The sequence below is a fragment of the Manis pentadactyla genome, chromosome X (assembly GCF_030020395.1).
Source record: "Manis pentadactyla isolate mManPen7 chromosome X, mManPen7.hap1, whole genome shotgun sequence".
In the NCBI taxonomy this organism is placed as follows: Eukaryota; Metazoa; Chordata; class Mammalia; order Pholidota; family Manidae; genus Manis; species Manis pentadactyla.
The window spans coordinates 6,428,215-6,442,728 of NC_080038.1; the positions used below are offsets into that span (position 1 = coordinate 6,428,215).

A 14,514-nucleotide genomic window follows, 5' to 3' on the forward strand; every position below is an offset into this window, starting at 1 on the left:
TGCCAGGCCTGTAGCCCAGGCAGTTCGTTCATCAGCACAGTGGCTTCTGACAACCCTCTCAGCTTTGCAGACTGCTGTCACTCCGGCGGAATGTCCCACTGTCTCCATTCCCACTTCATCAGCGTTTGCCTTATAGCTATTTAGGCCTTCAGTTCCTTGAAATTTTATCTTGTTTCAGTCTATGTTTTACTCCAGGGCACGTGTTCTGTACGATTAGGATTTACATAGAAAACAGATCACTTGCATTAAAGGAGCCTTGCAAATAATTATGTAGACCTTAAGGGGTTTCCAGGGATAATTTTGGACCCTTAGTCCCAAATACAATTGTTAGTCATTTTCATTATTAGACAGCATGTTCCCTTTGTTTTTCAGCATCTGATATTGAACTCTTGGTGCTTTCTGTATTGTATTGATTACAGTTCAGGTTCCTTTTCATGGAGACATTTGTCAATAGAAAACAGTTTTTAGATCCTCTTTGAATTAGTAAAAGACATTCCCCAAATGATTTACAAGAATCCAGAGCCTTTTCATTAGGCCTATGGTAGAATTTAAGGAAGCAAAACTGCAATTGGGATTAATTTTACTATTGGCTGATGGATCTCTTACCATTACTTGGCTTCTTGGTCTTCCTGTCCAAACAGATGCACAACTTGCATGTGAAAGGATGTAAGTCCAGGAAGAGGAAATCCCCGGACAAAATACCTGTAAAAAACAAAATCAGTCAAAGAGAGAAATAAAGTTTAAAATCTGCTTATTGTTCATAAACTGCAGTCCCGGGCCAGCTCTCTTTCCTGCTCCAGCAGAAGCAAAACTGGCCCTCCCCTCCCCTCTCAGGTATAGATAAACCCTCCTTGCCTAGGTAATTACCCATTGATATGGATATGAACTTCTCTCCACCCCTGAGGAATGATGTAAATGCACTAAAGCTATACTTCTTTCCACCTCTGAATGCCTATTGATATGCAGATGTACTAAAGCCTGGGGAGATATTCTGGAAATGTAACAATTTTACCCACAAAGGAAAAGAGGGTATGCAAACTTGGCAGTCCAGGCAAGTTTATTGCTAAAGCTGAGAGTGACCCCCTCTGTTCTGGCCAGCAGAACAAAGGGAAAAAAAAGGTCTCTAACAGGCCAAGAGGTTGTTTATGGCCAGGTTTTGGGTGGGCTTTTCGAGGGGATGAGTCAGGGAATAGGTGGGCTTGTGGCTTGCTGATGTCCTCCAGAAAATGCTTGTAGCCCAAGTAAGATGAAACCTAGGTCTCTCTGAGATGGTGGGTGGGCTTATGCAAAAAGGCGGTACTCCTGCCTGGATTCTATCAGCGTGTACATTCATGCTGCTTCAGTCTGCCCAGCATCAGTTCCTCTGAGGAACATCCTCTCTCCCATTTCATGTGGTCCTTGGTGGGCTGTCAACTACAACACTCCAGACCCCTGCAGATCATATTGTCCCCCTCTGCCTCTGAACACAGTAATCAATCCAAGGGGAATATGTGACCTGACAGGAGCTAATTCCCCAGAATGGTAAAGAAGTTGGGAGAGAGGCCATCACACTGAGGGACACGGCTGAGAGAGGGAGGCAGCCCTCCTGAGGCCTCACCCACCCCTGGACTTCCTAGGGATATGAACCAATGAATTCCTTTTTCTGCTTAATTAGTTCAAATTGGGCTTCTCACTCAAAACTCAAATGTCCTCATTAATATAATACACTCCCAGATTTTTTGAGTGTCCTCAGAAACATGGATCAGCAACTTCCAGAGGGCACAGGGCACTGAGCATTGGGATCTATGGGTCTTCACCCAAGCTGCAGTCTTACAACTCCCAGGCTGTCCCTCTGCCAGGTTGGAGGCCTCTAGAAATGGAGAGCATATGGGACATGGGCTGCAACATATTTCTTGGACATATTTAAGTCCTCTCTTATGTACAAAAGCACATGCAGAACTGCTTTCTTAAGTTCCACATCTCCCTGTCCTTTGGCTCCTCTTGGAGTGGAAGCAGGACAAAATCCTTGTACTGGTGACAGTATCCTTGGTGTGGGTAAAAATGCAATATTTCCAGAATCTCTTACCTGGCCTTAGTGCATATCAATAGTTGTTTCCAAGAGGTGGAGAGAAGTAGTCTGTCTCCATATCAATAGATGATTATGAGGGGGAGCAAGAACATATCTGGACTGGAGAGGTTGGGTGGGTCCCTTTTTGCAGCCAGGTTGTGAGAGACAGGCGAGCAGAAGTGGACAACTGCTTATAAGCAATAAACGGGTTTCTCTCACTTTATTTCTCCCTTTGACCAATTTTGGTTTCAAAGGTAATTTGTCCCAGGCTGGGAAAATATTTCTTCCCTGGAGTTACACTTGGAAAGGAAAAGAAGACCATGTAGGATTGGTGGCTGGACTCCCCCATATTGATAATGATTGACAGAGTGGGCTGGCCAAATTCTGGTGCCAGGGTTGGACCCCAAAGCTACCAGTGGTCCCAAGCACTGCAGAGGTCATCAGGAAGGAGAAATAAAGCCCACAGCACACCACCAAGAGGCTGTAACGCTAGCACTGCAGTGAAGACACACTTTTTGCCTCTGTTTTCCAAAAGGAGCCTTCCTAAACATGTCTGAACTCTGTCTCACTAGATGGTTTAACTGTCACCTGAAGTGTTGGTAATGATTCAGTTTTCCTAAGGTAAATTCTACAACCTCCCTCCTCCCTCAAGGAAGTTCCCGATTTTCCTGACCCATGCACACTAGCCAAAACACGGATCCACTTGGATCAGTCGCTGTGAGATGCCTTAGCGCCACTCACACTGTGCACCTATATGTGTCTGCAGGTAAGGAGAAACAAGGACCGTTCTTTGTTGTCTCATTTCTTTGCTGTTTAACTTAGTTTCCTCTGTTTCAGACTGATGGTAACTGGAGTCAATTCTTCAGACACACGAGGAAGGAAGGCTTTTTGTGTTAAAGGCAGTCCGCCAAGGTGCTAATTCCACTTTGGTAGGTTTTTCCCAGGGCTGTGTTTCTCATCGAGGAATTTCCCTGAGCTTGGTGGTTTGCACGTCCAAATTCCAACTTTGAATAAATAAACCAGCTAAAGTGCTTGGTAGCCTCAGGGATTAGCAGGGCAGTTTCTGAACTTCCATTGCCCCCCAGTGGCAATTTCTTAAATCTGTTCATTAGGGATTTTCTTACTCTTGAGAAATTTAGGTTATGATTCTTTCCTCCAAAGCTGTTTTAAAAATTCTTAATATTTTTAATAATTTTTATTAAAAATACAAATATTTTATAATGTATAATGTAATTTTTATATTTTTTATAATTTATAATTTTTAAAATTCTAAATATTTTTTAAATTCTCACACTGAAAATAATGAAATGTTTGTGTAGGCATCTTAGTAATGTCGAGTTAATAGCTGCTGGGACACAGGGGCATAGCTTCATGCAACTGACAAGAATCATGCAACTGTCAGATGTCACCAGTCCAATGCCCCTTGAAAAAAATTCCTATCTATCACAGCTGCAAAGTCCAATACTAATGTAATTACCCCAAATAAGTGTTTTTTTAATTTAGAGAGTCTGGATCTGGTTTTCCATTTTTCTGGTCTAATTAAATCACTGTTGTTAACTATAATTTTTTAACTCATCCTATCCCCTTGTCAATCTTTCCACCATAAAATGTTTTATAACATTGTCCAAGAAGGTGAGAAAACATTTAAAGCCAAAAAATGAAGGTTTATAAACCATTATGTATAACTTTGCAGAACCCAATATCAGAACAGACCCACACACAAAGTAAGTTGTCAGGCTGTCAAAACTTTCAGCAGATTACACAAAAAGTGACAGATTCAACTGAATAAAATTTTAGTGATTTTAAATTTCAACCAGATGAAACTCAGAAATAGGTGATAGAGTTGCTGATGACAGTGAAGTCTCAAAGGTCAGTAGGAACGGATGCACAGCATTTAATTCATCCCCTGCCCACCCACCTGTCATCCTGTCCCCTCATCCATTTGCCCACCCACCCTCAGTCCATCCTCCCACCATCCATTAGACAGGCTTGGAAAGGTGTCCTATGGAAAACAAAGAGGAAAAAGCATGTCTTCACTACAGCACATTTTGCACTTGTGCTTGGTAGTGTGTTGTGGACTTTATTTCCCCTTCCTGTAGTTAGGAAGGTATACTACACCCCCATGCATCCATGTATACATTAGGCCCATGCCAGACACTGTGAGAGGCTCCAAGGAGAAGAGAAGGATGAAGGTGTAGTTACCTGCCTTCATGGTTCTCAAAGCAAAAGAGAGTTTTTAGATTTTTCAGTCTGGGCTCTTTTCTGCGGCTCCACTCTCAGAGACTGAGTAGGAAATAACCAGAACCAAATCACTAAATCCAGGAAGACTCGCAGCAGGGGGCATCAAGATGGCCTAGAGACCTAGTTGGCCTTGGCTGCCTAAAGATGAGAACTCATCCAGCCACAGCCACTGAATGTTTTCTCTAAAAAACAAATTGTGGGATAAGTGGGATTCCAAAAATACAAACTATTTTGAGGGAGAGAGAACATATACATATGAAATAGTCAAGGAATATTTTTATAGCATAATCTCACAAATTCACATTAAATTCAGTCAACGCTTTTTAGAGGCTGGTATAAGCATTTCACCTCATTTTCCAGAAAAGGAAGAAGTGGGATTTAGGAAGGCACACCCAGACTGAAGAGGCTTGTCTTCAACTCAAACAAGGGAAGGTTTTTGCCTCCCTACCCGCAAGGGATTTAGTAGTTCAGCTCTTTTTTCAGATCACAGTAAATTCCTTTGGTTCACCGCCTGCTATGCCCCACCCCCAGGCCCCTTTTAAACTAGAGGACAGGCTCAGGTCCTTTAAATAACACTAACCCTGTGCTACCCTCCTACGCACTAAGCATCCTGAAACTCCTAAATCCTGAGTGGGAGTGTGTGTCCTTCCGCTTCCTTTCCTCAGATCTTGGCTCCTTCCTGGCCAGAACATCCTCCTCCTCTGGCCAACCCCTCTCCCCTTGGCTTTGGAGGATAAACTGCATCAAATCCCCTTTGTTTGAGAACCCTAAATCCCAGTGGTCTGGGGGCCTCATTATTAGTGCCAAAGCACATCTTTTCTTTCACTTTTTCTGTGCGTCTAGCATAGTATCTTGCATATAGTAGGTGCTCGATAATTTGTTAAAAGCAAAAGATAGGAGAATAGTGGAGAGGCAAGGACGGAAGAAAAGACAGAAGGATGGGAGGGGGCAAGGGAAAAGAGAGAGCAATGAAGAAAGGTGGAGAAAATAATTATTTTCCAAGGACCTGGTATTGTCTCTAACAAACACCACCCAGTAATCAAAAACTCACTTGTCCTCCTGAGCGTGCTGCCCAGGTTTGTTTTTAGTGGCATTACTTTTATTAAATATAATCTATTGGAGTTAATGCTTAAAGTGATGGTTTTCACAGTGTTTTCTTGTGGTACTCTGGGGGCCAGACTGTGCTGTTCCCTGTTGAAATAATCGCCCTCCACCCACACACACAATTTTTGGGAAATACTTAAATTAACAGATAGGATGTTCTTAATTTTAACCCTTTTTCCACCTCACAATTCTCATATTTATTGTCAAGTGCTCCTAGAGAACAAAGCATATGAACACACGACAAATTCAAAGGAGGTTCCCAGAAGTGGAAATTCTTTTAAATATGTAACTATTAGCATTATATATCAGTTGGTTCTATTTCACCTGATACAGTAAAATACATATCATATCTCATGATATTTCACAAGGAGTATGGGCACATTTTCATTTTAGCAGCCACTTCTCAGTGTTAACATTTCCAGCATCAAAGCAGACTCACCGGAGGATAAATATATTTGGACAGGTTGGTGCACACAGACCTCTCTCACTTCAGGTGGCTTGGTGCTCAGAGCTAGAACACTGCAAAAACATAATGAAAGAGAGGATGAGGCCACTATGAGCAATTATAAGGGAATTAAAAAAATAAATCAAGTATATTATTGTCACTGATAATTATTACTGGAATTATAACTTAAATAAAGTTAGGGGATAATTATATTATTACTATAAAGAATATAATAGCCATGCTCATCTCTTCTATTCACTAAATATATTACAAAGCTAAATAAATTTGGAGTAACTGAAAACTTCAGAAAAATGCTGTTGTTTCCACATGAGAGAAGGGAGATAAGCAACTTTCTCTCACTAGGAGGTACTTCAAAGCAGTGCTTCTTGAATTATCTGTAGTGAAGATCTAGTTTTTTTTAAATTTCAAAGACCAATGTTTTTATTAAAAAAACATGAAATGAAAGAGCAAACATAAAATCAAAGCCAAATTTCTTTATTACTAGACTCATCAGATATAAAATCACTCTTTTAAACTGCTACACATGTTTCCAAATGCTTACTCTTATCTCTGTACTTGTGTCTATGGACAACATATGGGGTTCTCTGAAGCCTTGCCCTGTAAAGTGTAGTCCTAGGACCAGCAACGCCAGCATCATCTGGGCGCTTGTGAGACATAGAAATGCAGACTCTCATGCCCCATCCAGACTTACCGAGTCAGAATCTGCATTTTAACAGGATATCTGAGGGATTGGTAGGTACATTAAAGTGTGAGAAGCACTGCTCTAAACTATAAAATTAAAAGCAACTGTGCAGACACAAACCTACATATATAACTTTAAGACCACAGAATGTTTTATTATCAATTCACCACATTTTGTACAATATTCATTAAAAAAAATTTCACCCTTAAGCAAAATGTAAGCCTTTGTCAGCTAGGCCTGGCCTCCCTACCACCTGGAGCTCAAGATCTGATTCATGTGCATCTCCAGGTGCCTGGAAGATCAAGTTCCCCTGAGCAGTAGGGTACCCCTCCAGGACTCATGTTCCCAGGGTCACCTCTGCCTCTGGACATCTCTTCCTGCCTGTGCTGGTTCAGTTCACACTGACCTAGATGGGAAACAGCCCCTTTGCCATCTTCTATAGAAGTGCATTCACCAAAGCATTTGTTGATTTTGTTAAAAATCGTAATAGTACAGAGATAGATGCATACCTCATGAACATGATTTAAAAAACTGTACCTATGCCAATTTAAAAGTTAACACACTGCTTAATGGATAAATAACATTAGACACATTCCCACAAAAATTAGGAATGTTCACTACTACTTCCATTATTCAATATTTTGCAGTAAAGTCCATGAAAGGAAGGGAGAGACACACAGCAGCAATTCACCGGAGAATTCCGCTTTATTAGGGAAAGGTGCTGGGTTATATAGGAAGGGGCATGGGGTGATTGTGGTGTTACTTCTGCGGGGCTGGTGGCTATTGGCTAGGTGCTGGGATTAGGGGGGCAAGGGGTGATTGGGCTTCAGGTGGCGCCGGCGGGAACCCGGAAGAGAAGCAGGAAGTTCACCATCTTATGGGTGGGGGCCCTTCATTCCCCCCTTTCTCCTCTATGGGGTTGTGGACGTTGCTTTCTCTCTGACTGCTTCCTGCTGAACGGAGGTGGAGAAGGGAGTGAGGGCTTGAGGATTGGGGGGAAAGGGTTGATAGGACTCCCCACAGTAAGGACGAGTAGATGTGGACTTCTTCAGGTTGGAAATCAGTGAAGGTTCCCTGTAACCATAGGTCGAGGACTTGTTGATTCCAATGGTGCCAAGAAGATACGGGTGCCAGAAGCCAGGCGTCTGTGGCCATTGTTTCCAGGAACAGTTTCCAGGGAGAGAGGGGTCCATCTCAGCGTGTGGTGAGGAGGTCACGTGAGGGTGAGGGATCTTCTGTGGCTAAAAGCTGGTAGTTCCTGAGTAAAAGCTGGTTGAAAGTTTGATTAGAGATTTTACTAACTTGGGATTTGATAAACTTTACAAGGCAAGAAGAGACAGGCGAGGAGAATGATTATTATAGGGCCTGCAATGGGCCACAGCCAGATGAGGAAGGGGTTTGTTAGTATTGAAGAGAATGGGTTGGAGGAGTAATACTGTGGGTACCGGGAGTTACCCATGTAGTGAATGGCGCAAGACCAGTAGGGACATCCCCGTAGGTGTCTGGCCATCGCCTGCAACAGGCTTGTTTTTGGTCATAGCGGAAGCAGAGGGAGGGAGAATAAAGGCAGCTGCTAGTGAACACTTCGGTGGAGGGAGGAAAGTGGAGGTATGAAGGCTCGGAGCAGCCTTTCAGAAGGCAGTCTGATGTGGCAATGAGGGCAGTAATTTTTGTTTGATGCTGTGTGTAAGTCTGTCTGACTTTGAATCACCATACAAAGGAGGCTGGGGTGGCGGGGAAGACAATAGGAATGAGGAAAAAAAGCGAGAGAGCGAGGGAGCAGTAAAGGAGGAAAAAGTCATGATTCGGGTATGGATGGCAAAGGGGGTGAAAGGGATTTTGGAGAAAAGAGGACAGTAAGGTCAGGAGTCTGGAGGGAGGGAGAGTCTGTAAACTTTTGTAGGTTAAGAGATCTTTTAGGTGATGTGGGGACAGAATGGTAAGGGGCGCCCCGAATGTCAGTTTATGAGCTTCCTTCTGCAAGAGCTGTCCAGCGGCTAATGCCCGTAGGCAGGGGGCCCATCCCCGAACTGTGGGGTCTAATTGCTTGGAAAGATAAGCTACTGGGGCAAAGGATGGGCCATAATGTTGGCCTAGGACTCCTAGAGCTAGACTGGACCTTTCATGAATGTATAACGAGAAGGGCTTCGACAAATCAGGCAGATGGAGAGCTGGGGCTTCCACAAGGGCTCCACGGAGCTTAATGAAGGAGTGTCGGGGTGAGGAGGATAATGGTTCTTCAGGGGGGCCCTTGCTGAGGTCGTATAGGGGTCTTGCCAACAGGGAGAAGTTAGGGATCCATGCTCTAAAATACCCAGCCAGGCCTAGAAAGGAAAGGATTTCTGTCTTGGTTTTGGGAACGGGCGGGTCAGAGAGGAGCCGTTTTCTGTCTAAGGTAATGGACTTTCTTTGTTGAGATAGAAGGAATCCGAGGTAAGTGACAGAAGGGGAAGAGATTTGAGCTTTGACAGGGGATACCCGGTAACCTCTGGAAGCTAGAAGGTTAAGTAGGGAGGCAGTGTCAAGTTGAGACTGTTGCCACGAGGGACTGCAGAGTAGAAGATCGTCTACGTATTGTAATAAGGTGGACTCAGAAGCCTTGTGGCAAAACTGTCCAAGTGAGTTGTTCAGAATGTCTTGTGTATGGGTCCGTCCAGGTGAAGGCAAAAAAATCTTGGGAGGAGGGGTCCAGAGGGATAGAAAAAAATGCGTCCTTGAGATCTAGGACTGAGAAGTGGGAGGCCAAGGCAGGGATCTGCGATAAAAGGGTGTATGGATTTGGGACTAAGGGATGGATAGGGACGATGGCCATGTTGATGAGGCGAAGATCTTGGACGAGGCGGAAAGATCCGTTGGTTTATTTAACAGCTAATATGGGGGTATTAAACGGGGAGTGAGTGGGTCTGAGGTAATTTTTGTTTAAAAGATCTTGAATGATGGGTTGGAGGCCTATGAGGGCTGAAGTGGTTAGGGGGTATTGGGCCTGACAGATATACTGAGAGGGGTCATGTAATTTGATAGAGGCAGGAGCACATAGAGCCATGGAGGGGCTTGTAATGTCCCAAACTTTGGAATTTACAGGGTGTATGAGGGCGGAACTGGAGCTTTCATTGGGTAGAGGGGGGTCGTCGGCTATGAGGGCCATCAGAAAGGGGGTACTGGGGGCTGTGGGAGTGGGTATAGTTATGGAAACATGGAGGAGAGAAAGGATGTCCCGTCCTAGTAAGGGGATGGGACACTGGGACATAACCAGGAAGGAGCGGGAGAAAGGTATGGGATTGTCTTGGATTGTGCATAAAAGGGGGGGGTTTAATGGGAAAATCTGTTTACCTCCTACCCCGACTATAGGAGTAATGGCAGGCGTGGTAGGGCCCCGGTATTCCCGCAAGACTGAGAAGGTGGCTCCTGTATCTAGGAGGAAGGAGATGGGGTGACCGTCTACTTTTAAAGTAACCCTGGGCTCCTGTTTGGTGATGGAAATGGTTGGGCGAGAAGCCCCCGGGCCCCGTCAATCTTCTTCTGCCAGCCCCACTACGGCGGGCTTAGGATGGGGGTTGTTCGTCCAGCCTCCCCCTTGGGTGGCTGGGCAATCAGACCCCCAGTGGCCCTTTTTGTGGCATCTGGGGCATGGGGTGGTAGGAGATCTGGGGGAGGGGCACACCCTTGACCAATGTCCTTCTTGTCCGCACTTGAAACAAGCTCCTGGGGAGGGCTTGTTTGTAGAGGGGCGCCCAGGTTGTGGTTTTATCAGCTGGGCCAACATTTGGAAATTGGCCTGATCAGCCTTTTGTTTACGGCGTTCTTTCTCCTCCTCCTGGTTATGGAAGACTTTAAAGGCCACTGTTAGGATCTCAGTCTGTGTGGTAGCGGGGCCCTGTTCTAACTTTTTGAGTTTAGCTTTAATGTCGGGGTAGCTTTGAGCCAGGAAGTATGTCATAAGGACGTGTCTCCCGTCAGGCGTTTCTGGGTCCAGGCTGGTAACTGTAATAGGGCTTGAGTGAGTCTGTCTAAGATCTCGGAGGGAGTCTCCTCCCTCCTTTGAATTATGTCTTGGAGCTTTTGAAAATTGACTACTTCACGAGCTGCGTTTTTCAGACCTGCTATTAAGCAGGAGGCGAAAATATCTCGAGAGCGGAGACCCACGGCGGTGTTATAATCCCAGTGTGGGTCTTGTTCGGGGACAGCGGTGGGGCCAGGGGGGTAGGTGGGGTCAGTCTTGTGGGTTTCAGTGGCGTGCATTTGGGCAAAGTCCCAAACTAGTCTGCGCTCTTCAGGAAGGAGGGTATTGGCCAGGAGCATGAAAATGTCATGATGTGTGAGGCTGTATGACTGGAGGGTCCATTGAAACTCCCTGATATATGTCGTGGGATCAGTGGAAAAGGAACCTAGGCGTTTCTCCAGTTGGGCTAAATCTCCTAAGGAGAGAGGGACGTGAATGCGCACGATGCCTTTGGATCCTGCTACCTCCCGGAGGGGGGCGATAATTTTGGGAGGCCCTCGGGACCGAGTCTGAGGGGGACTGAAGGGTTCTGGCTCAGTCTGTGGGGGAGAAACAGGTGATGGGGGCAAAGACGGAGGAGGCTCTTGGGACTTAGAGGGGGGCTGAAAGGCTCAGGCTTGATCTGCAGGGGTGGGGAAGGTGAGGGGGACGAAGGCGGAGGGGGGTGAGGTGGGGGAGGAGATGGTGGTGGAGGAAGGGGGAGGGGTTGTTGTAGGAGAGGAGGGGGAGGCGGCGGCGGTGGTAGAGGGCAGAGGGGTTGTAGGAGGGGGAGGGGCTGAAAGGGGAAGCCTGTATGGCAGAAGTTCGTCTGCTGGGTCAAAGGTAATCGAGGCAGGACTGGGAGTGTGTGGAGGGGAGGGAGACGGCTTGCAGGCTAGGAGAACTTGGGGCGGGGAACAGGTGGTGCCGAGGCTGGGATTTTGAGCTAGGAGGCGGAAAGCTTCAATATAGGGAATCTCCTTCCATTTTTTCAGGTGCTGGCAGAAGTTAAAGAGATCGCGAGTGATGTCAGGATCAAGAGTTCCCCCTGCGGGCCATTGGTTGTTATTGTCTAGGGGGCATGTCGGCCAATCTCGGGAGCAGTATTTACGGGGAAGTTTTGGTTTTATATCAGGCGTCAGGGAGAGGGTGGCTAGATACTTGAGCAGGCATTCAAGAGGTGAGCTTCCAGGGAGGGATGAGGAGGCTCCCATGGCTAAAGGACAGAGAAGGAGACACACAGGGGAAGACGAACGGAGACCCTCGGACTGGGAGCAGACGGCAAGGAGACAAAGGGCGTCCCCGATGATCCTTGGGGGTCTGCGGAAACTCGCATACGAGTCGGTTTCTTAGGAAGTGTGGGTCGTCACCCAGACTTCTCTAAGAAGGCAGAGTGCCGGAGTCCGAGGTACCTGTACTAGGAGTTTTCGGCAGAATGAACGGAAGGAGGACGTGGGCAGAAAGGGAGCATTCTCATCCGCAAAGGAGTCACCTCGTTTATGGCTGTTGGAGGAGGGGCCTGGGGGTCCACCGCAGCCGTGAAGGCCTGAGGCGGGGAGAGTTCCCTCCTCGTCCCCGAGCATCAGGGCCTTGCCGGACGATCACGGTCAATGGCACTGCGATAGCTCGGGGAAGAGCGGCCCGCTCCGGGGGAAAACTTACCCAAAGGCCAGAGAGGAGTGGTGAGTGTGAGGAGCCAGCGCCGGAAAAAGAGGACGAGGGCAAGCTGCTGCTGGTGTCGGGGGGAAGACGGGGCCCAGTTGGGGTGTCCCATCTCCCGGGTTTCGGCACCAATGAAAGGAAAGGAGCGACACACAGCAGCAATTCACCGGAGAATTCCGCTTTATTAGGGAAAGGTGCTGGGTTATATAGGAAGGGGCATGGGATGATTGTGGTGTCACTTCTACGGGGCTGGTGGCTATTGGCTAGGTGCTGGGATTGGGAGGGGGGAGAGAGGTGATTGGGCTTCAGGTGGTGCTGTCGGGAACCGAGGACCTGGAAGAGAAGCAGGAGGTTCACCATCTTATGGGTGGGACCCTTCAGTCCTAACCCATGCAATTAGCAGGAAAAAGAAATTATGGCACTAGGCTTGCAAATGAGAAAGTAAAACTATTATTAGTTGAGATTATATGAAAGAATCCCTAGAAAATCTGAGATAAACAAAAAATAAGACTAAAGACGATAAAAGAATTCAAAGCATTTGCATAACATAAGATGAATGTAGTTAATCATTCTCATAAACATACTAACAATAAATTTGGATACATGAGGAAAGAAAAGATTTCCCTTAAATGACAAGTTTAAATACCAGGGAATAAACTCAAAAAGAAATACTTAGGATCTGAAGAGATGCTTTAAAATGGTATTGAGGAACACAAAAGAAGATTTGAACATTTGAGAGGGCACTGCACATTCCTGTATCGGATGATTCATTTTTCTAAAGAGTTACCTTCCTAAATTAATATATAGATTTTACATAATCCGGATAAAATTACCATCCAGATTTTTTTTTTAAGTTGGCTAGCTGATGCAAAATTTCATTCAAAAATATAAGCAAGCAAAAATATCAGGAAAATTTCTGAAAATGAAAGTAATGAGAGGGAACCAATGTGCCAGATGATCTCAATAGTAAACTAATGTGGTATTGGCGTGTCCATGGATACAACAGTAACTCAGAGTAAAAATCCAAAAATAGATCCAAGTACACATGAGCATTTAATGTCTTACTAATGAGGAGACAGCTCAAATCTATATATGTGTGTCAGAATGTCTGAGCGGGTGGTTTACTGTATAAATAGTCCTGATATAATTGAGTAAAAAAAATAGAGGATCGCAGCTGTACCTTATTCCTTACACCAGGATAAATTTCAACTAGATCAATGGTTCAAAGTAAAAAGTGAAAAATTTTTATAATTTGAAAAAACTTGGAAGAATCATTTAGGACCTAAAAGAAAGTACTCCTAATTTTGCCACAACACCCAGAAACCATAAAATAAAAGACTGTAAAATTAAGTAATGAAAATTACTCAAAGCAAAACTCACCACAAGCAAAAACAAAAGGAAAATGACAAACAGAAAATGTTTCTGACTCATTGTTATGGACTGAATTGTGTCCCCCCTGAAATTCATATGTTCAAGCCCTCACTCCAAAGATGGCTATATTTGGGGATAGGTGTTTAGAGAGGTAAAGTTAAATGAAATCACACAGTAATAGACAAATGTCATATAAGCTCATTTACATGTAGAATGTAAAAAAACAACCAAACTCAGAGATACAGAGAATATATGGGCAGTTTTCAGAGGGGAAGGGAGTTGAGAGGTGGGCGACAAGGGTGAAGGGAGTCAGTTGTATGATTATGGATGGTAACCAGACTTACTGTGTTGATCACTTTGTAGTGCATGCCAATATCGAATTACTATGCTGTATACCTGAAACTAATCTAATGTTTTATACCAATTTCACCTCAATATAAATAAATAAATAGATATAAATGAGGTTATAAGGGTGGGGCCTGAATCTTTATTTTTTATTCAAGTATAGGTGATATGCAATATATTGGCTTCAAGTATACAATATAGTGATTCAACAGTTATATACATTTTTCTATTTTTATTTATTTATTTTATTAAGGTATCATTGATATACAATTTTATGAAGGTTTCACATGAGCAACACTGTGGTTACAACATTCGCCCATATTATCAAGTCCCCCCACACCCCATTGCAGTCACTGTCCATCAGCATAAGATGCTATAGTCACTATTTTTTCTCCATGCTATACTGCCTTCCCCGTGACACACCTACATTATATGTGCTAATTCAGTTATACACATTATTAAATCCTCACCCCTAGTGCAGTTACTGTCAACAAAGAAAGATGTTAGAATTGATTGTATTCCCTATACTCTACTTTCATCCCCATGACTAATTTATATTATGATTGAGATTTTGTACCTCTTTATCCTCTTCACCTATTTCTCCCACCTACTCCAAC

General features: G+C 44.7%; 1 long non-coding RNA gene across 1 annotated transcript in view; it reads right to left on the minus strand.

The window, feature by feature from the left end:
* Positions 1-14,514, minus strand: part of LOC118926183 (uncharacterized) — a 132,114-nt gene that overhangs the window by 112,750 nt on the left and 4,850 nt on the right. The window contains exons 2-4 of the long non-coding RNA XR_005030367.2: positions 5,832-5,911; positions 4,002-4,049; positions 607-702 (exon numbers count right to left, since the gene is read on the minus strand). This is a non-coding gene — a long non-coding RNA (uncharacterized LOC118926183). The remainder of the gene's footprint in view (positions 1-606; positions 703-4,001; positions 4,050-5,831; positions 5,912-14,514) is intronic.